Genomic DNA, 26,444 nt, shown 5'->3' with positions numbered 1-26,444 from the left:
CATTCGAATGGGACGCGTATAATTGGTACTGTTGGGAGAACAAGACGCGAAGATTCGGCTCGTGGGAAGAAATGAAGATCCGGCTTCTACGCCATTTCCGAACGGGTTTTGGAGGGTCATTACACGAGCAATGGAGTGCGCTTGTGCAAGAGACGAGCGTAACCAAATACACTCGACGGTTCATGGAGTTGTCGGAGCCCTTGGACCCGATGCCCGATGCGTTCGCAATGGGCAAGTACTTAGAAGGGCTCAAGGAGGATATAAAACTCGAGTTACGTTGCTTCGAGCCTACAAGTTTGGGACGAGCGATGGAGCTAGCCCAACTACTCGACAACAAGAACCGAGCCCGAGGATACCGCGGCCACGGACAAGGGAGTCAATCACGACCGCCGTGGAATGGCCGACCGATCGTTCCGGCGACCGAGGGCGTGAAAGCTAACGGCAACCCGGGAAACGGAGGGACACAAGACCACCGTGTCGGTAATGAAACGCGAAGGTTGACGGAAGCCGAGGTACAAAAGAAACGAGAGAAGGGACTTTGCTACCGATGTGACGAGAAATGGAATCCGGGCCATAGGTGTAAACGTAAAGAGTTGAGTGTTCTTTTGGTTGGGGAGATCGATGAGGATAGCGACACGGAATTTCACGATGCCGAGGAAGAGATGGCTCCAACTCTAGAGGTGGCCGAAGTTGAGCGCGTGAAAGTTTCCTTGAATTCGGTGATGGGTTTTACAAGTCCCCGAACGTTCAAAATGAGGGCGGTCATCAACGGGGAAGAAGTAGTGTGCCTCTTAGACCCCGGGGCAACCCATAACTTTGTGTCTCGAGAGGTGATGAATCATTGCAAGCTTCCGGTGACAAAGACGACGCCTTATGGGATCGCGTTGGGATCCGGGGAACCCGTTCAAAGTCAAGGCGTGTGTCAAGGGGTACATGTGATTCTACAAGGGTTGAACGTTGTGGAGAGTTTTCTTCCGCTTCCGTTGGGGAGCACCGATCTCACCTTGGGGATCCAATGGTTGGAAACACTTGGATTCGTGAATACGAATTGGAAAACTCAAGTCACGAAGTTTATGATGGGGAAAGAGCGGGTTACGTTGAAAGGCGACCCCTCGCTCGGTCGATCACTCGTGTCTTTGAAGTGCATGATGAAGACGATTAGGAAAGAAGTATCCGGGTTTTTGATAGAGCTTAACCACTTGTCAAATTCTCTAGAGGCATACAAGGAGACCGAAACACCGGCCATGTTGAAAGAGTTTCAAGATGTGTTCGAGATGCCGAAGACTCTACCACCCGGGCGCAATCATGAGCATTCGAGCGTGCTCCACGAAGGAAGCGCTCCGGTGAGCGTAAGGCCGTATCGTTACCCACATGATCAAAAGGACGAGATGGTCCGGCTCGTATCGGAGATGCTCGCCGCCGGGGTGATTCGAGTGAGCAAAAGTCCGTTCGCAAGTCCGGTCCTTTTGGTGAAGAAGAAGGACGGATCGTGGAGGTTTTGCATTGACTACCGCGCACTCAACAAAATAACGGTGCCGCACAAGTACCCGATACCGGTTATCGACGAGCTTTTGGACGAGCTCCACGGCGCCAAGGTGTTCTCGAAGCTAGATCTCAAGTCCGGATACCACCAAATCCGGATGAAAGAGGAAGATGTGCCGAAGACGGCGTTCCGAACCCACGACGGGCACTACGAGTTCCTAGTGATGCCTTTCGGCCTCACCAACGCCCCGGCAACGTTTCAATCCCTCATGAACGACCTCTTCCGGCCGTATTTGAGGAAATTCATCTTGGTCTTCTTCGACGATATATTGGTGTATAGTCCGAGTCCGGAGGCGCACCGGGAGCACTTGGCTACCGCTCTACGAGTGTTACGTGAGAACAAGCTCTACGCGAACCGGGGAAAGTGCGAGTTCGAGAAAGATCGGGTAGCGTATCTCGGTCATATCGTCACCGGCGACGGGGTCGAAGCCGACCCGGAGAAGATTCAAGCCATGGTAGAATGGCCGAAGCCGAGAACCGTGAAAGACTTGAGAGGATTCCTCGGTCTCACCGGCTATTATCGGAAGTTCGTAGAGGGATATGCTCGAATTGCATGGCCACTCACCGAGCAATTGAAGAAAAATGCCTTTCGGTGGACGGACGAAGCGGATTCGGCATTTGAAGCCCTCAAGGTGGCCATGACACGGGTTCCGGTCCTCGCTCTCCCCGACTTCTCGCAAGACTTCACGGTCGATACGGACGCGTCCGGCTTCGGGCTAGGGGCGGTTCTACTCCAACACGACCGTCCCATCGCGTTCTTTAGCCAAACACTCGGGGTCCAAGCTCGCTTGAAATCTATCTACGAGAAAGAGTTGATGGCCATCGTGTTCGCCGTGACGAAGTGGCGACCGTATCTCCTCGGCCGCAAATTCACCGTTCGCACCGATCAACAAAGTCTCAAGTTTCTTCTTGAGCAACGGGTGGTCGGAGCCGAGTACCAAAATTGGGTATGGAAATAGATGGGTTTTACCTTCGATGTGAAATACCGCACTGGAGCAAGCAATCGCGTGGCCGATGCTCTTTCACGGGTCTCGGGTGGAGTTGAATTTCAAGCCATAAAGGTTCCGGTGTGGACTCATTGGGAGGACCTTAAGAAGGAATTGGACTCGGATGAGTTCCTATGTCACCTCAAGCAAGCCGTGGCGAACGGAGAAGAGATTCCGAGTGGGTTCACCGTGGATGAGGATTTGGTTCGCTACAAAGGAAGGCTCGTGCTTCCAAAAAGCTCGAAGTTACTCACGGAAGTTATGAAGGACTTCCATTGCTCGCCTTTGGGAGGTCATGCGGGCGAAACAAAGACTTACCAACGGATTTCGGCGGAGCTATATTGGACCGGAATGAAAAATGACATCGCCGAGTTTGTTTGACAATGCGCCATATGTCAACAAAACAAGACAATGGCGATGTCACCGGCGGGGTTGCTTCAACCACTACCGATCCCCGGAGATGTGTGGGATGCGGTGTCAATGGATTTCATTGAAGGGTTGCCGAAGTCCGGGGGGTTTGACTCAATCTTAGTCGTGGTGGACCGGCTTAGTAAATATGCCCATTTTGTCGGGTTGAAGCACCGTTCTCGGCAACAACGGTGGCGGCGATTTTTGTTCGGGAAGTGATTCGCTTACATGGGCTCCCACGTGAGATTGTGTCGGATCGGGATCGCATCTTCATGAGCCATTTTTGGTCGGAACTTTTTCGACTCCAAGGCGTGGGGTTGAAGCGGAGTACCCCGTACCACCCTCAAACCGATGGCCAAACGGAGGTGGTAAACCGGTGTTTGGAGACGTATCTCCGGTGTTTCGCGTCCGGGCAGCCCCGTACTTGGGCCCGTTGGCTTTCGTGGGCCGAGTATTCGTACAACACCGCGTCCCATTCGGCGACCAAATGTACCCCGTTTCGAGCCCTTTATGGTCGAGACCCTCCACCGGTCCTTCGATACATGCGGAGTTCGGCCGTGGTGGCCGAGGTGGACCGAGAACTCGTCGACCGCGATTACATCCTCGATGATCTCAAGATGCACCTACTCCGGGCTCGTCAAAAGATGAAGACGCAAGCGGATCGACACCGTCGGGATGAGTCCTTCATGATAGGGGATAAGGTGTACTTGAAGATTCGACCGTATCGTCAACGGTCGTTGGCTCGTCGTCATTACGAGAAGCTCGCAGCTCGCTTCTATGGGCCGTTTGAGGTGGTCGGCAAAGTCGGTGCGGTCGCCTATCGCCTCGCTCTTCCCGAGACCACGTCAATCCACCCGGTTTTTCATGTGTCGCAGCTCCGTCGTGCAATCGGACCGGCGCAGCCAGCGGACGCGCTTCCGGCCGAGCTCACCGATGAGTTAGAGTTGATCGTGGAACCGGAAAGGCTTCTCGGGATTCGGCCGAAAGCTGTGGGACAAGCGGGCGAGATTGAAGTGTTGATCAAGTGGCGTGGACTTGAAGAGTTCGAGGCTTCGTGGGAGGATTTCGACGTCATCCATGAGCAATTTCCCGACTTTCACCTTGAGGACAAGGTGGAAGTTTGGCGGGGCGGTATTGTTAGGCCTCCGGTATGAGCCACGTACCGGAGGCGCGCGTGATCGGTGACGTGGTCGAGACGGAAGTCAAGTCCGAGTCTACGAGTTACTACTTAAGGGATTGTAATATGGTTGTTGAGTTTTATCCAGAAAATTGTAAGATTTGTTAGTTTGTTCATTTGGAGAGAACGAGTCCTCTCGAAAGGCTCGTGTGTATCGTTCCCTTTGTAATCTCAGTTAACCATTCAATAAAAGATTTCCATTCATTTCCCGTCCCAAATACACATATCCGTCTCTTACAATACAAACACCTATATTCTATATACAAACACCTATATTCTATATGATATACCCAAGCGGAGCTTGAGGCTGATTGTACTGTTACAGGTGGGAATTAGTTGCAGGTGCTCCGGTGATCGAAGATCTTGACGAGTTCGCGATCTAGGGCGTATCAGAATACATCAGTAACACCTAGCTTCAAAAGTTTTCCTTCAATTCTATCGTAAACTGCATGACATATTCTGTATGAAGAAATAAATTGAGATTTTTCACTTTACTAGAATTAAAATTCCTACAACTGAAATTTGGACAAAAAGTATAGAGCTTTTCACATATTTTCTTAAACTTCAAGAAATACAAAGCAATTCTCTTTTGATCTTGGAGTAGATTAAAAAATTATGTATGTAAGTGAAAGATTTTTAGCCCATTGCTCTACCAAAAATCTCTCTTGGAGATCATTTTCAAATCTTTGAAGCAGAAAATGTATCTCTTGTAACATAATTAAATAGCCATGTAATCATAATATTTTGTTTCTTATCCCTAAATTTAAATTCAACAAATGAACATCATTAATAGAAGGCTTGAGAATTAAACTATCTATGAACACTAACTTGTTCTTAATAGACTAGGCAATCAACATTGATTGTCACCAAGAGTTGCACTTATCTCCATTCAACAACTTAGGAACGAGCACTAGATATCAGGGATGTGAAAATGACGAAGACTGTAAGGGCTCATAGGATCGCCAATGGTAGACTGCAGTCTGCACTTGTTATTAAGTGCCTGAGAATGCATTCTCCAATGGTGAACTTATGTGAGCTACCATATCGGTAATAAGTCAAGAGAAAATTAAGCCGATGACAAATCATAACAAGCACTTGAATAGTACCTCAAGAAAAAAGATCGATAGATCTATTGCTGTAGATTCCTATTAAACCATAATATAAATGAGATTGAGATAAATCAAGAACAAGTGATTGATCAAGAAAAAGGAAAATTCTCATTAGCTAATAAAATAATACAATCGAGTTATATACATTATTGAGGAAAATTATAAGACATGAATGCAACCTGAATAACACATCACCTAGACTTTATACAACACTAATGACACGTTGACTCTGATATATATTTTAGTCATACAACTAACTTTTAGTTGAAATAAAAAAAACTACATGTAAAACTCTATTGAAAATTGTACTTTTATTTTGTGAACTGTATCTTGTGACATAATTATGGATATTACTAAAACACGCATAAAAATAGCTATCAACTTTAAAAATAACTAATACAAATGTTGGATTCTACAACTAATATTCTAAAACTCTAACAGTTAAGTATTATAGAATCATTTTACAACTATTTTTAAGCGTTGTAGAATCTCAGTTATATAGTAGTGAAAGCAGTTTTTTAGTTGCTGAAAATATCAACCAATCTTTTACAAATAAATAAAATGAAGTTAAACGAAAATAATTAAACTATCTAAAAAGTTTAAGAGGTTCTGGTGCAAAAAACGAAATAAAATAAGAAAAACAGGATGTATATATATATATATATATATACATATATATGTCATACAATTGACTTTACGAATTTGCATAGCGATGATTTAAATGCTTATGGTGGACTGTATGTTAAAAGATATCCTGATCTGAAGGTAAAAATTGTGGATGGCTCATGTCTTTCTGTGGCTATAGTTTTAAACAACAAAAAATTGGCTACGTAAGCCACCTAAACTATAAAAATTGTAAATTAACCAACCTTTGGTAAATACTTTGTAAATAGCCAACTTGCATATGTGGCAGCCTATTAACTACCTAAAATATATGTTTGGCTGTGTTAAATAAGTCTTTTATTAATCTGTTAATAAGTTTACTTGGTTATTTACAAGAAATTAACTAAAGGTGAGCTATATCTCAATCCACTATATATGTGTGGTTATATAACTTAATAACCCTTTAAACAATATCCCAGAAACAACAACTCGAGTGTTATATAGAGGTAGTATCACCAAGGTGGCTTATTACGTTGCCCTCGCTTTGTGTCAAAAAGGCATCCAGGTAAATATTTTTAAATTCATTATTAAAAATATAAATTCATCATCTTTCTCCTCTATATACTTAATTGGTGATATTTCTCAAAGCCAAGTGTCGTTGGCAGAAATTTTCAAAGTACTCACATTCTAGAATAAAATGTTAGTTTTACTTCTCTTAACCCAATTTCTCTAGTATATATATTCTATATACAAATATAAAATATAATAAATTCCTAATATACACTAGTACAAAATATAGCATTAGGTGCGACTTTTGTCGCACCTGAAAGTGCCAAAGTTGCACTTGAAAGTGTCATCAGGTGCGACTTTAGATGCGACACAGTCGCATCTGAAAATCCGCACCTGATGATTTTAGGTGCGACTTGTCGCACCTGAAAGTCATCATTATCAGGTGCGACATTTTAGGTGCGACTTCTCGCACCAAAAGTCGCACCTAAATATACTCCAAAATAATATATTAAAGCGGGATATATAGTATCAGATGCGACTAGTTGCATCTGATACTTTTCCCGCCTAATATTTTGGAGGGTTACAGTACAATCAGATGCGACTAGTCGCATCTGATACTTTTCCCGCGAAAGTATCAGATGCGACTAGTCGCATCTGATTATCTGTAGTTTTTTTTTTCTTTTAAAAATGCTGATTCTAATAGAATCAGCATATAAAAGATTCTATTAGAATCAATATTTTCTTGTTAAATTAATTAAATAATTTTAATAATAATAATTATATAATATTAATTAGAATAATTATATAAATAATTTAATAGAAATTCTAATATTAAATTCATAAAATTTGATAATTTACGTTCAATAAATTAAAAAAAATACAATCAAAATGAGAGAGAGAGAGAGAGAGGCAGTGAGAGATAGCTTACCGGGATTGCAGCGACGCCGAGGCTGAGCACGCGTCGAGGCAGCGGGGCTGTCGGGGCAGAGACGCCGAGGCTATCGAGACTGAGCACGTTTGAGAGAATGAGACAGTGTGAGTGAGTGAGTGAGTGAGTGAGAGAGAGAGAGAGAGAGAGAGAGAGAGAGAGAGAGAGAGAGAGAGAGTGAGTGAGGCAGAGATCAGTGATGAGGAGAGTGAGATCGGAGAACTCCGCCGCGGTGGTCGGAAGCTCGGCCGGAAGAGCTAACGATGACCTGACGGAGAGAGTAAGAGTGAGGCAGAGAGAGAGCCGGAGAGTGAGAGGTCGGAGAGAGTGAGCGGCCGGTCGGAGAGAGTGTGAGGCAGAGATTTTGAGGTGGCTGTGGAGGAGTTGGTGGTTGTGGAGGTTCGTGGAGGTGGTTGTGGTGGTGGAGAGGCCGGAGCAGAGTAAAAATGAGCGGGAGAAATTTTTTTTTTGGAGAAAATCGGCGCTGATTATGAAGAAGACGAACTGCAGGCGATTTGGTTTTATATAAAAACCTACAGAAAAGGTGCGACATCGTCGCACCTGATAACTCTTTTCGATGCGATAGGTCGCATCCAATAAAGCATTAGGTGCGACTAGTCGCACCTGATGATATTTGAAAATAAATTAAATCAGAATGCCATGTCATATAACTGGACGAAAAAATGAGGGGGAGATTTAAATTTCTGAAAAAATTTGAACTATCCGATGCGACTATGTCGGACTTGATAGTTTGTTAAACTATCAGGTGCGACAACTCGCACCGGATAGTCAAAATCAAACTCAATTTCAGCGATTTTTTTTTTGTTTCTCTGTCGACAATCAGGTGCGACTAGTCGCATCTGAAAGTCATTTAGATGCGACTTGTCGCACCCGATAGTCATGCGCATCAGAAAACCAAATTTGTAGTAGTGATATATGTATATTGTTGTCGCTCGTTTTCGAACAACGATTTATGAGACTCGCGCGGTTAGACCCGAGGTAAGACCAAGTGATCGTTCTCGAGCCTAAACCTCCCGAACTCGGTATTTCGAATTCTTTCCTAGCTATGAATGGCTTCCCACATCCTCAAGAGTACCCTAAAAAAGGAGCCGAAATGTGAACTACAAAGGGGAAACAGAGGGGTTGCCTCTGTTACCTCTCCAACGGTCAACATTAGGAGAATTGAGGTGAGAAGAATGTGTTTGGGTTGTTTTGAGGTCAAAGATGAGTGAAAAGAGCGTGTCAGAGACTCAATAGCGTTTCAAGACTCAAAAAAGGATTAGCTAACTTATGGGTCGAGGTCCCTATTTATAAAACCCATAGACATGCTTTTAGGGATTCAAGGAACCCTCGGGGTCGTCGTGGTGGCCGAGTAGTCTGGTGGCTGAGTGACCGGATGGTCGACCAGTCTGGTGGCTGAGTGACCTGATGGCCAAGTGATCGAACGGCCGAGCTACCTAGAAACATGGTGGCTAAACGTCATTTCGTATCTCAAAAGCCCATCGGGTCTGACTGAAAGTGTTTTTTTAATGATTCGTCTTGTTTCTTAGGAGGCCCGGGAAAAACGTATAACATTTCCCCTCGAGTTTATACGGTGGATACAATACATGAGATAAAGTCAAATCGACTTCCATTTGTTTTTAATGTGTCATCCTCTAAAAAATTTGTTGTTGGATCTTCGGAGGTCACCTTAAGAATGTGTCATGAGAGACGATCTTGGCATATCACAAGGGACGATTTATGTGCACTGTTAAGGGTGGCATAAGGTGCGCCGTGTGTTGTCGGTCGTTTTCGGAAAATCCGAGACACCGAGAAGGCACGTCGCTCAAAGGGCCGATGGTCAAGCCGGAGGTCCTGAAAAGCGGCGAGCCCCCAAATCCTCGCCCGAACTCTTGACTTCTTGAGTCGAGCTTAGCCCCTCGAGTTGAGACTTGAGTCGGTTCCTCGAGTCGAGCCTCGCTCTTCGAGTCGAACCTTGAGTCGGTCTCCTCGAGTCGAGCTTCGCTCCTCGAGTCGGTCTCCTCGAGTCGAGCCTCGAGTCGGTCTCCTCGAGTCAAGCTTCGCTCCTCGAGTCGGTCTCCTCGAGTCGAGCTTCGCTCCTCGGGTCGAGCATCGATTCGAGTCCTATCCGTCGAACAAACATTCGTGCCATAAACCAAGATACTAAGCCCACAATAGCTCAACGGGCCCGGAAGCGAGACGATCGCGAAAAGCCCGCAGAGACGAAGCCCGGAAGCGTGCCGCGCCGGCAGGACCGCGCGCCGCGCGTTGAGCGGCGCTGCCCGCGAGCCGCGGGTCGCGTGCCGCGCCGGCCACGCCGCGCGCTGAGCGGCGCAGACCGCGCGCCGCGGGTCGCGCGCCGCGAATCGCGCGCTGCGCGTTGTGCGCCGCTGCCTCTTGTGCGCCTCCTCTTGAAAAGGGGCGCGTTCCTAGTCCCACATGGACGACAAAGGACCCCCTTAGGGTCCCCAAACACCTATATAAACCCCCTCCCATTGAGGGGAAAATGATCTCTTCATCTCCTATCGACACGCTGGATTTCTTGCTCTTCTCTGCTTCTCTTGATGCCATTTTTGGCCTGAAGCAGTCTCTCTACTCTCTCTCTCGTTCTCAGAGGTCCCGAAGCACTCACGGGAACTTTTCGGACGTCGCTCCCTCTGACCGAACGTTCTCCGGTGCTCAAGTACGCCCCTAGGGTTCTCGACTAGAGTTCCCCTCGCGCGTCTAAGACACTAGACGCGTACGCGATCTCCGAGGTTCTGAGACGCTGCTGAGGACTCCTCGCGCCCCGTCTCCTTCGTCGAGCACGCTTCTCCACCGAGGTTCCACGCTTCATACTGCGTTACACACGCCTGAACTACGTTCTGACCTGATCCCATGCGCGGGTACGTAGGCAGCCGACAGCCAAGGCACGGTCACTCCTCCTCCTCACCCCCTACCTCTCCCGAGAGGCAGGTTGATCGGAGAAAAACCTAGCTCGAGACTATCGAGTTCACACTCTTGGCCCGGGTGCGATCACTTGGTCCGACCTTGGATCGAACCGCCCGAGGTATTTAATAGTTGTTCATTTTCGTGCGACAACATTTTGGCGCTAGAATGAGGGGACTTCCCGACCTATTCAGCCCGAAATCCATTCTGTTCATCTTCTTCTTTTCTTCTGCGAACTCAACTTTCTCGAACTTGAGAAACGATGAGTAGCCAACCACCCGTACGTTCTGAGGGCGTGAACAACCCCGAAAACGTCACTCGGACCAAGAAATACTTCTTGCGCTCCCGAGCGCATGGTGACGAAGAGTCACTCCACGAAGAGAACTCGACCCGCTCACCATCTCCATCTCCTGATAGCAGGGACAACCGCATCATGGAGTTAGAGGAGAGTATCCGCCGACTGAAGGCGAGGAACGCAAGGTACCACAGCCGACTGGCTGCGAAGTAACCTGTACGTGACATGGTAATCCCCAACGGGGATCCTGAGAACCTCAACGAGGAAAGCCGCGACCGCGACCCTGATTACGAGGGTACTGGTGAGTCGGAGGATATCGAGACTTCTCTCACGAAGGACGGGGGACTCCCCGCCGTGTTTGAAGCCGGTCCGTCGAATCCTTTACCCCGAACAGGCGATGCGCTGGCAGCTTCTCAAGAGGGGAATTCCGGACGTTCAGCTCTCGACTGACTAGGTCCGAGGGAGAATGTTGCGGAAAGTCAGGGCACACGGAGAGCGCGCCGTCGTAGACGAAGCCTGCGCCTCCGTACGACCAGCCCTGACCTTAGGGACCGCCTCACTGCTCAACGCATTGGGCGTGGCAATGATCTGAGAGAGTGACTAAGCTCTAGACCCAATATCCCGCTGGCAGCCCCAACTACCGGGAACCGCCGCGCAGGTCAAGGGTCTAACGAGAGGCTGCAGGTGACTCCTCCCGAACAAGGGGTTACTCCAACGACCGGTCTCGATGTGGTCACTATGATCCATAACCTTTGAAATGAGGTACGAGATCTCCGAGAATACGGAATAGGTGGAAGCGCCTATGGGGTCGTTGAGGAGAATTCATCGCCTTTCACGACTCAGATACTGGCTGAGGTTTGTACGAGGAATTTCAAGCTCATGAACCTCACTCCCTATGATGGGAAAGCAGATCCTGCTTACCACATCCAGCACTATGAAACCTGGATGACGATGCAGGGTGTTTCTCCTGGCGCCATGTGCCAAGCTTTTAGTTTGACCCTCGCCGGACCCGGTTTTGAGTGGTTCAAGAACTTAAGGCGAGGAAGCATCCACTCGTTCAAAGACCAGAAGGACATGTTCCTAGCACGGTTCGCTACATCTATGGTCCAAAAGAAGACCAAGATGTACCTGTGGTCAATCAGGCAAGAGAGTGGCGAGTCTCTTAGACGATACCTTGCCCGATTCACTGAAGAGTCAAACAAGGTCGACCGCTTTGACGACGGTGATGCAATTGCCGCTATCATAGAAGGCTTGCGCACAAGTGACTTCCTCAAGTCTGTCGTCGGCCGTGTCCCTTCTACCATGGCCGAGTTAATGACTCGAGCTAAGACCTTCATGGGAGTCGAAGATTACCTCGACGGCCGCAAGAGCAGTTTTCAAAGCTCTCGTCGTCGAGAAGAACCTAGCCACGAGCAGAACGAACCTCGTAAAAGGCGAAACAAGGGGAACCAGGTTTCTAGTAACCAACCCCCTGTACCCCAGAAGCCGCGACTTATGGAAAAATTCAAAGGGTACTCGTTGTTCACGCCGCTGAACACGGCGCCGGAACGGATTCTGGCTCTGGCACGTGACAAGTTCACACCCCCGGCTCCAATGAAAAAGGATCCCGCAACTCGCGATCGATCCAGATATTGTGAGTTCCATCGGGAATACGGTCATTTGACCTCGGAATGCTACAATCTTAAAAGACAAATTGAGGCTTTGATCCAACGGGGTGAGCTGAAAGAGTTCGTGTTACGCATGATCAGCGCTGCAGGCCCCACCACGAACAGACAGCAGTCTGGTCAGGGAGGAGGAACAGCCGCTGCTGCCGACCGAACCACGGCTGCTGCCAACGCCAATCCACAACTCCACGTGGTAACCACCATATTGGGAGGTCCACAAGATGGGGATTCAGCCCGACAACGGAAGAAACTCCTTAGGGCCGTGGCTCAGGAAGACGCTGCTATGCACGTCATTTTTACGTATGAAGAACCTCCGTCCGTGCCTCACGAGACGATGTATTTCACCAATGAAGAGGCCAAGCGAGTTGTGCATCCGCACAGTGAAGCGATTGTGGTCAAAGCCAAAGTGGCTAATAACCTGGTGAAAAGGATTCTCATCGATAACGGCAGCGCTGCTGACATAATTTTCAAGTCCACCCTAGAGTGCATGAAGCTCGGGGGGCTGCGTCCGACTCCGACCCAAACGCCATTGTTTGGGTTCACTGGAGAAAAGGTTATGACCGAGAGCATCATCGACCTGCCGGTCACCTTTGGGACCCCTGGAGGAATTGAGGCCGTTCACATGGTCCCATTCCTAGTGGTTGACCAGGAGTCGCCCTACAACTTAATCATTGGGCGACCAACGTTGAACCGGCTAAGGGCAATCACTTCCACGTACCACCTACTGGTGAAATTCCCCACCGAAGAGGGAATTGGCATATGGCTGGAGACCAATCCCAAGCCAGAATATGCTACGTGCAAGGAGTTGATGACAAATCCGCGGGAAAAGCGGTCAACACAATCTTCCAACTGGAAGACGATTACCCATGCAGCACAAGGGATGCAAGGAAGTTCGGAGAACTTGACCCCCGGGATGAAATCGAAAGACTCGAGGTGGAAACCTCCGATGATCTTGTGCCAATCGTCCTGGACGAATCTAAGCCTGATCAGGTTGTAAAGGTCAGCACCCGACTTCCACTCGCCATCAAAACTTAGCTTACTGCCTTCCTCAGGGAGTTCAAGGATGTTTTTGCATGGACTCATGCAGACATGCCCGGAATAGATCCCGAGGTAATAGTGCACCGACTGAACGACGACCTAAAAGTCGCCAAAAAAGTGCAGGCTAGACGAACGTTCAACCCGGAACGGTACCTAGCCATAAATGAAGAGGTCGAGAAACTCCTCACCGCAAACTTCATTCGAGAGGCTAAATATCCCAAGTGGGTCGCCAACGTGGTAATGGTGAAAAAGCCTAACAGGAAGTGGCGAATTTGTATAGACTATAAAGATCTTAACAAAGCCTGCCCTAAGGACTGCTTTCCACTCCCGCGCATCGAACAACTGGTGGACGCCACGGCCGGCCATGAACTTCTAAGCTTCATGGACGCCTATTCAGGCTACAACCAAATTCGAATGCACGAGCCCGATCAAATTAAGGCGACCTTTGTCACCGATCGAGGTCTCTATTGTTACAAGGTCATGCCTTTCGGCCTTAAGAACGCGGGAGCAACGTACCAGCGCTTGGTAAATCGGGTCTTCCCCGATCAAATTGGCAAGACAATGGAAGTATACGTGGACGACATGCTCGTTAGAAGCCTACTGGCAACCAATCACGTACGCGACCAAAGGGAGATGTTCACAATCCTCCGCCGATATAAAATGAAGCTCAACCCCAACAAATGCGTATTCGGGGTTGAATCCGGCAAATTCCTCGGTTACATCGTCAGCCGACGAGGCATAGAGGCGAATCCGGAAAAAATCAAGGCACTCCTTGAAATGAAGTCGCCAAGACGAGTCAAAGAGGTACAAAGCCTGACCGGTCGGATTGCCGCTCTGACGCGCTTCGTGTCTAAAGCCACCGACAAGTGTCAACCGTTCTTCAAAGCTCTAAAGAAGACGGACGGCTTTGAGTGGACGGACGAATGCGAAAGTGCCTTCCAAGAAATGAAGGCTTACTTTAGGTCCCCACCATTCCTCTCTAAACCAAGAGAAGGCGAGACGCTATACGTATATCTCGCCGTCTCTGAAAGAGTTGTAAGTGTTGTCCTTGTCCGCGAAGAATACAAGGTCCAATGGCCGATCTACTACGTGAGCAAAGCCTTACTCGATGCGGAAACGCATTACACCGAGATTGAAAAACTTTCTCTGGCTCTCGTAACGGCAGCTAAGAAGCTACGACCATACTTCCAAGCTCACCCAATCGCGGTGCGAACCGAGCATCCGATCGGTAAAGCTCTTCAAAAGGGAACATCGACTCGCGTGGCGATCTGGTCCCAAGAATTGAGCGAGTACGGGATTGAGTTCCACCCAAGAACGGCTATAAAGGGTCAGGCCTTAGCCGACTTCGTGGCAGAATTCTCCTATACTCCCGATATGGAAAGAGCAGAAACTGAGCTAAACGATGATGCGTTAACTCGGAAAAGGAAAATAGACCCAACGGGTCCCATTTGGGAGTTATAGGTAGACTGAGCATCTAATGCTCGGGGGGTTGGCGCCGGAATAGTCTTGATTAACCCCGATGGGGAAAGGCTGCGATACGTCCTCCACTACGGCTTCCAGACCTCCAACAATGAAGCCGAATATGAGGCGCTCATTGTAGGGATAGAGCTGGCACAGAAGCTCGGCTCCCGCGAATACACTGCGATTCGCAATTGATCGTAAACCAGGTAAAAGGAGATTACACCACCAAGGAACCTAATATGGTTGCGTACCTGGCTAAGACAAACTCCAAACTCGATGCCTTCTCTTGGTTCGAGATTCACCAAATCCCGAGGGAACAAAATTCGGAGGCTGACGCGCTTGCTCGCCTCGGATCTGACATCGACGAAGACGGATTGGGGACCGTACCCATTGAATTCCTCCCACGGCCATCTGTCTCCCGAGACGAAGTCGGGACCATAGAGGTGGCATCTCAGCCTACTTGGATGGACTCAATTTTCGAGTTTCTACGAAGAGGGGAACTCCCCGAAGACCGTAAGGAAGCCGATAAGCTGAGGGCCTTAGCATCCAAATACACGCTCCGTGAGGGCATACTCTATAAGCGCGGTTACTCGACGCCGCTGCTCCGGTGCCTCGATAGCGTTGAGTCGACCAAGGTCCTCCGCGAAATTCATGAGGGCATCTGTGGGAACCACGCCGCTGGAACTTCCCTCGCGATCAAAGCGCTTAAGCAAGGCTATTTCTGGCCTACCATGAAGCGAGATGCTTGCAAATGGGCAAGGCGTTGCGATAAATGCCAGCGCTTCGCGGAAATTCCGCGACAGCCTCCGACCCCATTAAGCAGCATCGTTGTACCACGTCCCTTTGCTAAGTGGGGCGTGGACATCATTGGTAAGCTCCCTAGAGCGCCAAGGCAATGCAAATATGCCATTATCGCCATCGACTACTTCACTAAGTGGGTAGAGGCCGAGCCGCTTGCCAGAATAACTGAAGCAAACACGACAAACTTCATCTGGAAAAGCATCATATGCAGGCACGGTATCCCCGCTTCGATTGTGACCGACAACGGAGCACAATTCGACAACGCGCGAGTAAGAGATATCTGTGACCAACTGAAGATCAGCAAGACCTTCTCCTCGCCGCGTCACCCTCAGGCCAACGGCCAAGTCGAGGCAGTCAACAAGACTATCAAGGGCAACCTGAAAAAGAAGCTCGAAGACAAGAAAGGAGCCTGGGCCGAGGAATTGCCATTCATCCTATGGGCGTATAGGACAACCGCGCGAAACGCCACCGGCGAAACATCATTCTCCCTCGCGTACGGGATCGAAGCTGTGGTTCCAATCGAAACAGAGATACCCACATTCCGAGTCGATACGTTCGACGAAGCGGACAACGACGAGGCCATGCGCCTTGAGTTGGATCTAATCGATGAAAAGAGAGCGGAAGCATTCAGACGCCTCGCCGCACAGAAGCGCAAGGTCGAAAGATACTACAACTCCAAGATCAAAAGGCGAACCCTTGCCGTCGAAAGCCTCGTCCTCAGACGAGTGTTCCAGAACACACAAGTTCGAGGCGCCGGCGTCCTAGGCCCGAACTGGGAAGGTCCTTATAGAGTCCGCAAAGTCATTTACGACGGAATGTACTACATCGAGCACACGGACGGAACTCCGATTCGCCACCCGTGGAACGCGGAGCACTTGAGGCAGTACTACCAATAGCTAGCGTTCCCCGCATTTTTATCGCTTTTATTCTCTATTTTCAATAAGGCCTACGAGCCAATATTTTAGGATTTTAAATTTCTCGCAAGTTTTTCGCAAAAGTAATAAAAATCGAGTTTTCCGTTAAAAATTCATTTTGTGCAAGTTTCTAGTTATCAAAAATTAACTTATAACCCATAAACTTGGGGGGGCTAGCTAAGGTAAGGAAACTCTCAAAATAACACGCTCCACCAAAAAACAACCTAAGACGCGTACATGGCGCACTTAAGACGCGTACATGGCGCACGTAAGACGCCTACATGGCGCACGTAAGACGCCTACATGGCGCAACCTAAGACGCCTACATGGCGCACCTAAGACGCCTACATGGCGCACGTAAGACGCCTACATGGCGCAACCTAAGACGCCTACATAGCGCACTTAAGACGCCTACATGGCGCAATCTAAGATGCCTACATGGCGCTCCTAAGACGTCTACATGGCGCACGTAAGACGCCTACATGGCGCAACCTAAGACGCCTACATGGCGCAACCTAAGACGCCTACATGGCGCACTTAAGACGCCTACATGGCGCATGTAAGACGCCTACATGGCGCAACCTAAGACGCCTACATGGCGCACTTAAGACGCCTACATGGCGCACGTAAGACGCCTACATGGCGCAACCTAAGACGCCTACATGGCGCACCTAAGACGCCTACATGGCGCACATAAGAAGCCTACATGGCGCAACCTAAGACGCCTACATGGCGCAACCTAAGACGCCTACATGGCGCACGTAAGACGCCTACATGGCGCATCGTAAGACGCCTACATGGCGCAACCTAATACGCCTACATGGCGCAACCTAAGACGCCTACATGGCGCACTTAAGACGCCTACATGGCGCAACCTAAGACGCCTACATGGCGCACTTAAGACGCCTAAATGGCGCAGCCTAAGACGCCTACATGGCGCACTTAAGACGCCTACATGGCGCAACCTAAGACGCCTACATGACGCACCTAAGACGCCTACATGGCGCATTAAGACGCCTACATGGCGCACGTAAGGCACCTACGTACCATGGCTAACTCGCAGTTGAAAAAACTTACAGAGCGCGAACCGTCCAACTGGCTGGCGCACCTGAAAAGGTATCCTGCTGAGGTAAAGGAATTGGCAAGACCATTGACACAAACACTTGCCTATCTAAACACGCCATAAAAGATGAATGTGCAAAAACGTTCATAAAAATAGATGAATAATATCTCACAAAGAAAAGGGCAGCCGCCCCAAGATCCTAGAAAGCATGCGCTAAGACAAGTGCGCTAAAGGGAAAAATCCTAGTAAGCAAGCGTTAAAACAAGTGCGCTGAATGAAAACCTAAAAGAAGGCATGCGCTAAACACTTGCGCAAGAAAAATAAAGAAAAATGTCACTCGGCGGGATCGCCGCCTACAGGATCGGCCTCGTCCAGTGGTGGGAACAACGAGTCAAAGAAGTGGAAGGTGACCCCCTGAGAAGCATTCTCGGTAGCTGTGGCGTCCCGACACTCGACCGCCGCCGCATGTCTTGCCTCCTCGACTCCGACATCAAAGTCGTCTTGAAGGTCGGATGCAAGCTGTTCCGCCGCGGGTTTCTCCTCGGTAACCCGAGCCACCTCCTCCGCCAAGGAGTCGCGCTCGCGCTCCACTCGAACACGGGCAGCCTCGCTCGATGTAAGCTGGCCCTGGAGAATGCCAACTTCTTCTGTGCGCGACTCCAACTGGTGTTAAAGGTCCCGCGCCTCACTCCGGAAGACCTCCGTCGATCGGGTCGCCACTTCGAGAGCTTGACGTTCCGTCGTTAGCTCCTCAGCCATCTTCGCCACCGCCGACTGAGCACGGTCGCATTTTTCGCGGGTAACTCCTAATTCCACGCGGGCCTCTTGAAGCTGCTCGCGGAGACTCGTGAACTCCGCCCTTGAGTGAGAACTTCGCTCGGCACGGACTAGCTGAGACTTCGCTTGAGCGAGCTCCTCCTGAGCAAGGCTCATCCGTCTGATGAGGTCATGAAGGATCTTTTCGCCCCGGGTCGCTCGAGCAAGCACCTGAGAAGGCAAGGAGACAATTCAGCAAAAGGCAAAGCCCAAAAACAGACAAGGCAAGAGAAACTTACTCTCTGCGCGTCAGAAACGCCGTGGCAAAAGAACTCCACGTCACTACTGGCCACGATACTCTTCCACATCTTCATCGAGGATTGAGCGAGGCCCAGGGAACATTCCCCCCTAACGTCCGCGGCCTCCACGTCGACCATCGAGTTCACACGCTTGGAGTCCGAAGACGTGTCTAGTAGAGCCGAGGAAGAGGGCCGCTTCAAAGAAGCGCGAGGGCCGTTCTCTGGTGGATGACCAAGGTTGGGTTTCTCCCGACCGTTTCGCGCGGCAATCCGACAACGGACCGCCGCCAACGACTTCGGATCCCGGGAGGCCTTCGCCAATCGCGCCCTCGCCCTCGCCCTAGCCGAAGAGACTACAAAAGCGACAAAGTCAAAATCCTAAGCTGAAAACAAAAGCAAAAAGTGCGAAACGTCAACATACCTCGAAGATCACCGCTCGAGAGAGATGACGCAGCACTGGGGGCACTCTCGGTCCGCTGACTGTCGCCTCGGCCAGGTGGAAATGGCGGAAACCACCCGGTGGAAGCCATCAGCTCAGGGGAGCGAAATCGTTCGACGGCCTTCCGAGCCTCCGACATTCCCCGGATCTCCTTCACAAAGTCGAGATCATCGGCCCCCGCGTCAGCAGAAAACTCGGTCAAGGGGCCGAACCGGAGCGGCGCGTCGCCAAAAGCCTCCGCCGAAACCTACACCCATGCTCGTCGATTATACTTCTCTGAATCCATGATCAGCTTAGTGTTCCGGCGATCGCGGGCCATGAAGAAACTGGGTTGCCCGGGCGCAGGGAAGACCGCGATGAGATTACGAAAATCACTCACGGTCATCACCCGCTCAGTCTGGCAATGCCACTCCATGTGGAACATCGCCACTATGCGGTAGAACGCCGGACTCATCTGACACGCGTGCACCCCCAGACGGGCGAGAAGCTGCTGAACAATGGGTTGAAACGGCAGCCGCAACCTGCAGTTGAGACTTGCGACTGAAACTGCGGCAAATCCACGACGAGGCCGGAAAGGACGGTCACCCTGTAAGGGACGGAGAAGCGCCACGGACGATGGAATGGCGAATGCCTCCCTGAGACCAACGAATGATCGGTAGGTGAGCGAGCTCGAAGCATCGACCCCCGAACAATCGAAGTCCTCGGGAGCAGCAAAGAACTCTTCGGGATACCACTCCGCCCTAGCGAGCGACCTCACCGATACTAACGCCTCTGCGTCAGGGGTCTCGGGCTGAGAACCCCCTGGCTCCACGGAAGGACCCCTGCCCTCCGGCACAGCTGCGGCAGCCGCCGACGGTACCTCGGGACGCTCCGATGTGAGGCCTCCGGCCCCCGGACATGTCTCCAAATCGCCTCCGGGATCTTCAGACTCGGGACCAAAGTCGTCCACGCAGTCAATCTCTTCGAGGACCGACTCTAGTGGAGTCACCGCATCCACGTCCGCGATATCTCCCGGCACGCCATGAGGGTCCAAGTTGGACTGCGGCACGTCAAGGCAGGCTTTGTCGTGAACCCCCTCGCCAACTAAGTTGATCACCAGGCGATGGGCAGGTTCCCCGGACGTGGGATGATCAAACTCCCCACCTGTGTCGCCCCCAGGTGGCGCACACTCTTCTTGAGGCTGAGCAGCAGGCACGGTCGCGCCCAGCTCGCCTTCCTCGAGCCACTGCTATACTCCGCTTGGATTCTCTTCCACGTGCATAGGAATTTCCCCTAAGCCCGCGAAGAGATCGTCCTCTGCATGTTCAGAACCCTGAAACAAGAGAGAGAAATCAATCTCGGGACTCTCAATTGAGAAAAGGGGAGGGACACCCATAATGCAAAGGGAAAAGATTTTTCCTCGGGTGACAGGACATGGGAAATATTTTCCTCAAACACCCAACTAGAAGAACAAAAAGTTCATCACTGGGAACCTCCCGAGCGACGAACTTGGGGGGCTAATGTTGTCGGTCATTTTCGGAAAATCCGAGACACCGAGAAGGCACGTCGCTCAAAGGGCCGATGGTCAAGCCGGAGGTCCTGAAAAGTGGCAAGCCCCCAAATCCTCGCCCGAACTCTTGACTCCTTGAGTCGAGCTTAGCCCCTTGAGTTGAGACTTGAGTCGGTTCCTCGAGTCGAGCCTCGCTCTTCGAGTCGAACCTTGAGTCGGTCTCCTCGAGTCGAGCTTTGCTCCTCGAGTCGATCTCCTCGAGTCGAGCCTCGAGTCGGTCTCCTCGAGTCAAGCTTCGCTCCTCGAGTCGAGCCTCGAGTTGAGCTTCGCTCCTCGGGTCGAGCATCGATTCGAATCCTATCCGTCGAACAAACATTCGTGCCATAAACCAAGATACCAAGCCCACAGGAGCTCAACGGGCCCGGAAGTGTGCCGCGCCGGCAGGACCGCGCGCCGCGCGTTGAGCGGCGCTGCCCGTGTGCCGTGGGTCGCGCGCCGTGCCCGGCCAATGCCGCACTGCGCGTTGAGCGGCGCAGACCGCGTGCCGCGCGTTGTGCGCCGCTGCCTCTTGTGCGCCTCCTCTTGAAAAGAGGCGCGTTCCTAGTCCCACATGGACGACAAAAGACCCCCTTAGGGTCCCCAAACACCTATATAGACCCCATCCCATTGAGGGGAAAATGATCTCTTCATCTCCTATCGACACGCTCGATTTCTTGCTCTTCTCTGCTTCTCTTGATGCCATTTTTGGCATGAAGCAGTCTCTCTACTCTCTCTCTCGTTCTCAGAGGTCTCGAAGCACTCACGGGAACTTCCCGGACGTCGCTCCCTCTGACCGAACGTTCTCCGGTGCTCAAGCACGGCCCTAGGGTTCTCGACTAGAGTCCCCCTCGCGCGTCTAACACGCTAGACGCGTACGCGATCTCCGAGGTTCTGAGACGCTGCCGAGGACTCCTCGCGCCCCGTCTCCTTTGTCGAGCACGCTTCTCCACCGAGGTTCCACGCCTCATACTGCGTTACACACGCCTGAACTACGTTCTGACCTGATCCCACGCACGGGTACGTAGGCAGCCGACAACCAAGGCACGGTCACTCCTCCTCCTCACCCCCTACCTCTCCCGAGAGGCGGATTGATCGGAGAAAAACCTAGCTCGAGACTATCGACTTCACACTCTTGGCCTGGGTACGATCACTTGGTCCGGCCTTGGATCGAACCGCCCGAGGTTTTTAATAGTTGTTCATTTCCGTACGACAACACCGTGTATGGTTGCTTAAGTGCCCCATTACGGGCATATTAGGTGAGCCCATTAGGGCCGTTATAAGGTGCAGTGTGCATGGTGGCTTAGGTGTGCCATTAGGGATGGCTTTGGTGCGTCGTTAGGGATGTCTTACTGTGCGTTGTTAGGGACTTCTTAAGTACGCCATTAGGGGCGTCTTAAGGTGCTCCGTGAATGGCGGATTAGGTACGCCGTTAGAGGCATTTTAGGTGTGCCGTTAGGAGCATCTTAAGGTTCGTCGTTTATGACGGTTTAGGTGCGCCGTGCAACGCGGCTTTGAGTGCGTCATTAGGGACGTCTTTGGTGCACCGTCATATTTTTATTATGTCGTATTTTCCTGATTGATCGCACTGCGTCTCATCAATTTGCACAGTTTCACCCTAGTCGGGCGAGAGGCACCTCACTCAAAGCCTAGTCGGGCTTGAGTCATTCTTCTACTGAACATTCGTTGCTGAAACACATTTCCTATGTAAACTTATATACAAGTTTTAGGGCATTTGTCACTGTAATAGACCAGATTTCCATTCCGCATACGGTTTATGAAGAACTTGACATTCAAAATGGCAGGCAGTAACTTTTGAAGAGTACAAAGCTCGAGAAAAGAATTATACATGGGTCCTTGCATCTTTTCCACCTGCTAAGAGAACAATGAGTTGTAAATGGCTATTTTCTGTGAAACAAAATCCAGATGGAAGTTTGGATCGTTACAAAGCTATATTGGTGGCTCGAGGTTTTTCATAGACATACGACATTGACTACGAAGAGACATTCGCTTTAGTAGCCAAACTCTACCCAATTCGTGTACTCATCTCTCTTGCAGTGAAACAAGATTGGCCATTGTTTTAACTTGATGTGAAAAATGACTTTCTAAACGGGAATCTTGGTAGAGAAGTATACATGGATGTTCCGGCTGGTTTTGAATAAAATGAAACAAATGGGAAGGAATGCAAATTGAGGAAATCAATCTACGGGATTAAGCAATCACCCCGTGCTTGGTTTGAGAGATTTACCAAGGTATTTAAACATGATGATTATTCTCGATCCTTGCAGATCATACTCTCTTCTTCAAGAACTTTGATGATGGAAGGGTTGTTTTTCTAATGGTGTACATCAACAGCATTGTTCTTACAGGGAATCATGAAGGAGAGATGAAACGATTAAAAGCGCTCGAGAGTTTGAAATCAAAGATTTGGGATACGTTAGATATTTTCTTGGTTATAAGTAGCAAGATCAAAAGAAGGAATTCAAAGCTTTGTGGGAAGACTTATCTATCTTACTCACACACGTCAAGATATAAGCCATGTAGTGAGTAATGTAAGCCAATTTTTGGGGCAATCCTTCTATGGAACACATGAGAGTTGTGAATCGTATTCTCCGATACTTGAAGACCGATCAATGGGTTGATATTCAGGAACACTACAAATCAGTCTATAGAGTTCTACACAGATGCGAATTGGGTAGGTTGTCCTATTGATAGAAGATCTACTTCAGGGTATTCTTCATTTGTGTATGGAAACCTAGTGACATGGAGAAGTAAGAAGCAACAAGTTGTGGCACGAAGTATTGCGGATGCCGAGTTTCGTGCATTAGCGAAGGAATATACGAAGCAACCTTGGCTGAGGATTGCTTGGGGAACTAAAAGGACAAGTCGCAGGTCTGGTGAAAATGATGTGTGACAATCAATCAGCGCTAGAAATTACAATAAATCCAATTCAACATGATAAGACAAAGCGTGTTGAGATTGCTCGACATTTCATTTACAAAAAATACAAGGAAAAGAAGTCATCCTCCATTATGTCCCATCTCACCTATAAGTTGCTGATATCCTCACGAAACCTTTCTCCGACATGTCGTTACTATGGATTTGTTGTTTTTGTAATTTGGCAAAATTGATGTTTCGTGCGTTGTTAGAACATCTGTGATGTGACATGTGTTATAAAGTTTCACAGATGGATAGTCAGGATCAATGACTTGGATATTCAGTAGAGTGCTTCTGTCTGTTCTACCTCTGTATTTGTTATCGAGCAATGAGGCTTCAATGGTTACATTGGGAAACCCTAGCAAAGGACTCTCAGCTAGAGAGGTGATGAGTTAGGATTCACAAGGGTAGTCTTGAAGTTTAGAAAACCTAAAAGGTGATCATTAAGGGTTGCCCGGTACTATACTTATTATTCTAGTTAGTGAAGTTCAGTTTTCATTGAGAGTATCATCCCTCCAGAAATAGGAACGATTGACCAAAATGGGTTACAATTCCTTGTCTCTTAATTTACAGTTTTTATTATCATTTTAATTTGGTAAATCAAGCTTGTCTTTACAATACTTAGAGACATCTAGAAGACAATGAATACACTTTTTCAATTAGTATAAGAGCGGGCACCATGCACATCTAGGGTGTCTTCTTTGGTATTTTATTGTTTTCGTTGAGATGGATGCTTTCAGGGAAGTTGCAAATGTGAGTCGCGCTCCTTTGCTTGATGGCTCTAACTACGGCTAGTGGAAAGCCAAAATGAGTGTTTCATCAAGTCTACTGAACATAATACATTGAAAATTGTTGTTAATGGCTGGAGCCCTTCTACAGAACTTCTTGAAGATGACTACCTCTATAACAAAGACTGAAAAAGATTAGGATCCTAATGATGATGAAGCCGGTCTTGGCAAATCAAAAACACTAAATGCTATCTACAATGAAGTGGATAAGAATTTTTTCAGGCTAATCAACATTTTTGTGAGTGCAAATGAAGCGTGGGAAATTATGAAAACTTCCTTCGAAGGCACATACAAAGTGAAGAACTCTCGTCTTCAACCGATAACCATTGAGTTTAAAAATTTGAATATGTTGAAGAAGGAGACCATAAATGTCTTCGATGTTCGTGTCCTCTATCTCTAAAAAGAATCACACTCCCTTGGTAAACCTATGTAAAATGCTAAACTAGTAATGAAGATTTTTCGTTCTTTACCACAAAGATTCAAGATCAAGTTCACCATTATTGATGAAGTTCACGATACTCCGAAGATGAAAGTGGATGAGCTCATTGGCTTGAATGCAACAAATTTTGACTCTACGTCTTAGTATATTGATGGTTCGAATGATTCTTTGATGAGTCCTTAGCTATTCTTGCTAAATTTTTCTACAATTTCATGAGAAGGTTTGAGAAAATGTGATCAATAACAATGGATAGCCTATTAGCAGGCCAAGGAACAAGCCTGAGAATGATGTTAGGAAAGGAAGAGATGATCATGGCCAGAGTCAATAGAACAAGGGCAAAAAGATCCAGTGCCGAGACTGTGAAGGCTTTGGTCACATCAAGGTCGTATGTCTTTCTATTTGAAGAAGCATCAAAAGAACTAAAATATCACTCTTAGTGATAACGATACTTATTCTAACAGTGGAGAAGAAGAGTCTCATGTTAACAACTTTGTAGCATTTCTGTGAAAATTTATGAGACAGTTCAATCTATATCTGATGGATCTGTTGCTAATGCTACTATTGGATCTATGTCTAGCTCCTCTTATCATGCTCATGTTGTTTTTCCAAAAAGTGATTAACTCGACGATGAAGCCTTACAAGAAGCTTACAGACATCTCTTTGTCAAATAGGCAGATGAGTCTAATGTTTCCATGAAACAAAAATAGAAGATCGAAGAACTAGAAGATGTTTAGGCTCATATGTTGGAAAATATTGCTTAAATTAAGAGAAATTCATATGATTCATTGAAAAAGAGGATTGAAACTCTTCTCACTGAGAAGGCCAACCTGTTGGAAATCAATACTGACTTGAAGAAATAGGTTACCAAACTGACATTTGATCTTGCTGCTATGAAAAAGCCCGTTCAAATGTGTAATTCAAGTACTTCTAATCTGAATGACATACTGGATTTCACTCATCTTTCAAAGCTCCTTAAAAGACTGTATTTGTCTCTCCTGCAAAGCCTAAAGAAAGGATATCTCAGAAAATGGTATTGCCAAGGTTACCAACATCAAGCTATCAGGATGATCTCTACAACGTAATACCCAAGTGGAGGTGTCACCATTGCGGAAAATGGGGACACCTTCATCCATATTGCTACAAACGCTATGGTAAGCACTTGGAGAGAAAGGCACAGGTCTAAAGACCCATGGAATTCTTGCCTTGTGCTCAGAGGCACACTCCTTGTGTGAAGATTGATCTATGAGAGAAGACCAGCGATTCCCCTTCCACGATGGTTAATAGGGAGTGAAGAGCTAGTGCTGATCATCATGCACAATTTGCTTATATTTCTATGAAGGCTATGGCCATAGAAGATTAGTATTTTGACAGTGACTGCTTTCGTCACATGGCTAGTGATAAGTCTTATCTGAGCAATGTGAAATCTTGTATGAAAAGTCATGTTACCTTCGGAGATGGAGCACAAGGAACTACGATTAGTAAAGGTCAACTTAATGTCATAGGTTTCCCTGCTCTTATTAATGTTCTTCTAGTTGAAGGTCTAACTTCTTATCTTATTAGCATCAGCCAAGTTTATGATTAAGGCATGCTTGTCAATTTCTCTAAGAGTGGTTGTTCTATTGTTAGCAACGACTACTTAGTCATGATAGAGGGAATTAGATCCCCTGAAAAATGCTACTTATGGAATGCTCATTCTTCCTCTCCTTCCACTACTTGTAAGCAGAGAAGATGTCACAAATCTTTGAAACATAAGACTTGGGCACCTGAATCAGAGAAGCATGTCCAAGATTGTTTCCAAGGAGGCAGTTCGGGGTCCTCCTGACTTGAAGATCAC

General features: G+C 48.5%; 1 pseudogene; it reads left to right on the top strand.

Moving 5' to 3' along the window:
• LOC149390381 (very-long-chain aldehyde decarbonylase CER1-like) overlaps positions 1-26,444 on the top strand; it is a 124,117-nt pseudogene that overhangs the window by 77,563 nt on the left and 20,110 nt on the right.

The sequence above is a fragment of the Urtica dioica genome, chromosome 7 (genome assembly GCF_054948205.1).
Source record: "Urtica dioica subsp. dioica isolate 48M chromosome 7, U.dioica_male_clone48M_v1_H2, whole genome shotgun sequence".
In the NCBI taxonomy this organism is placed as follows: domain Eukaryota; kingdom Viridiplantae; phylum Streptophyta; class Magnoliopsida; order Rosales; family Urticaceae; genus Urtica; species Urtica dioica.
Note: the sequence above shows the minus strand (reverse complement) of the source record. Positions and strands in the feature narration are given on the sequence as shown.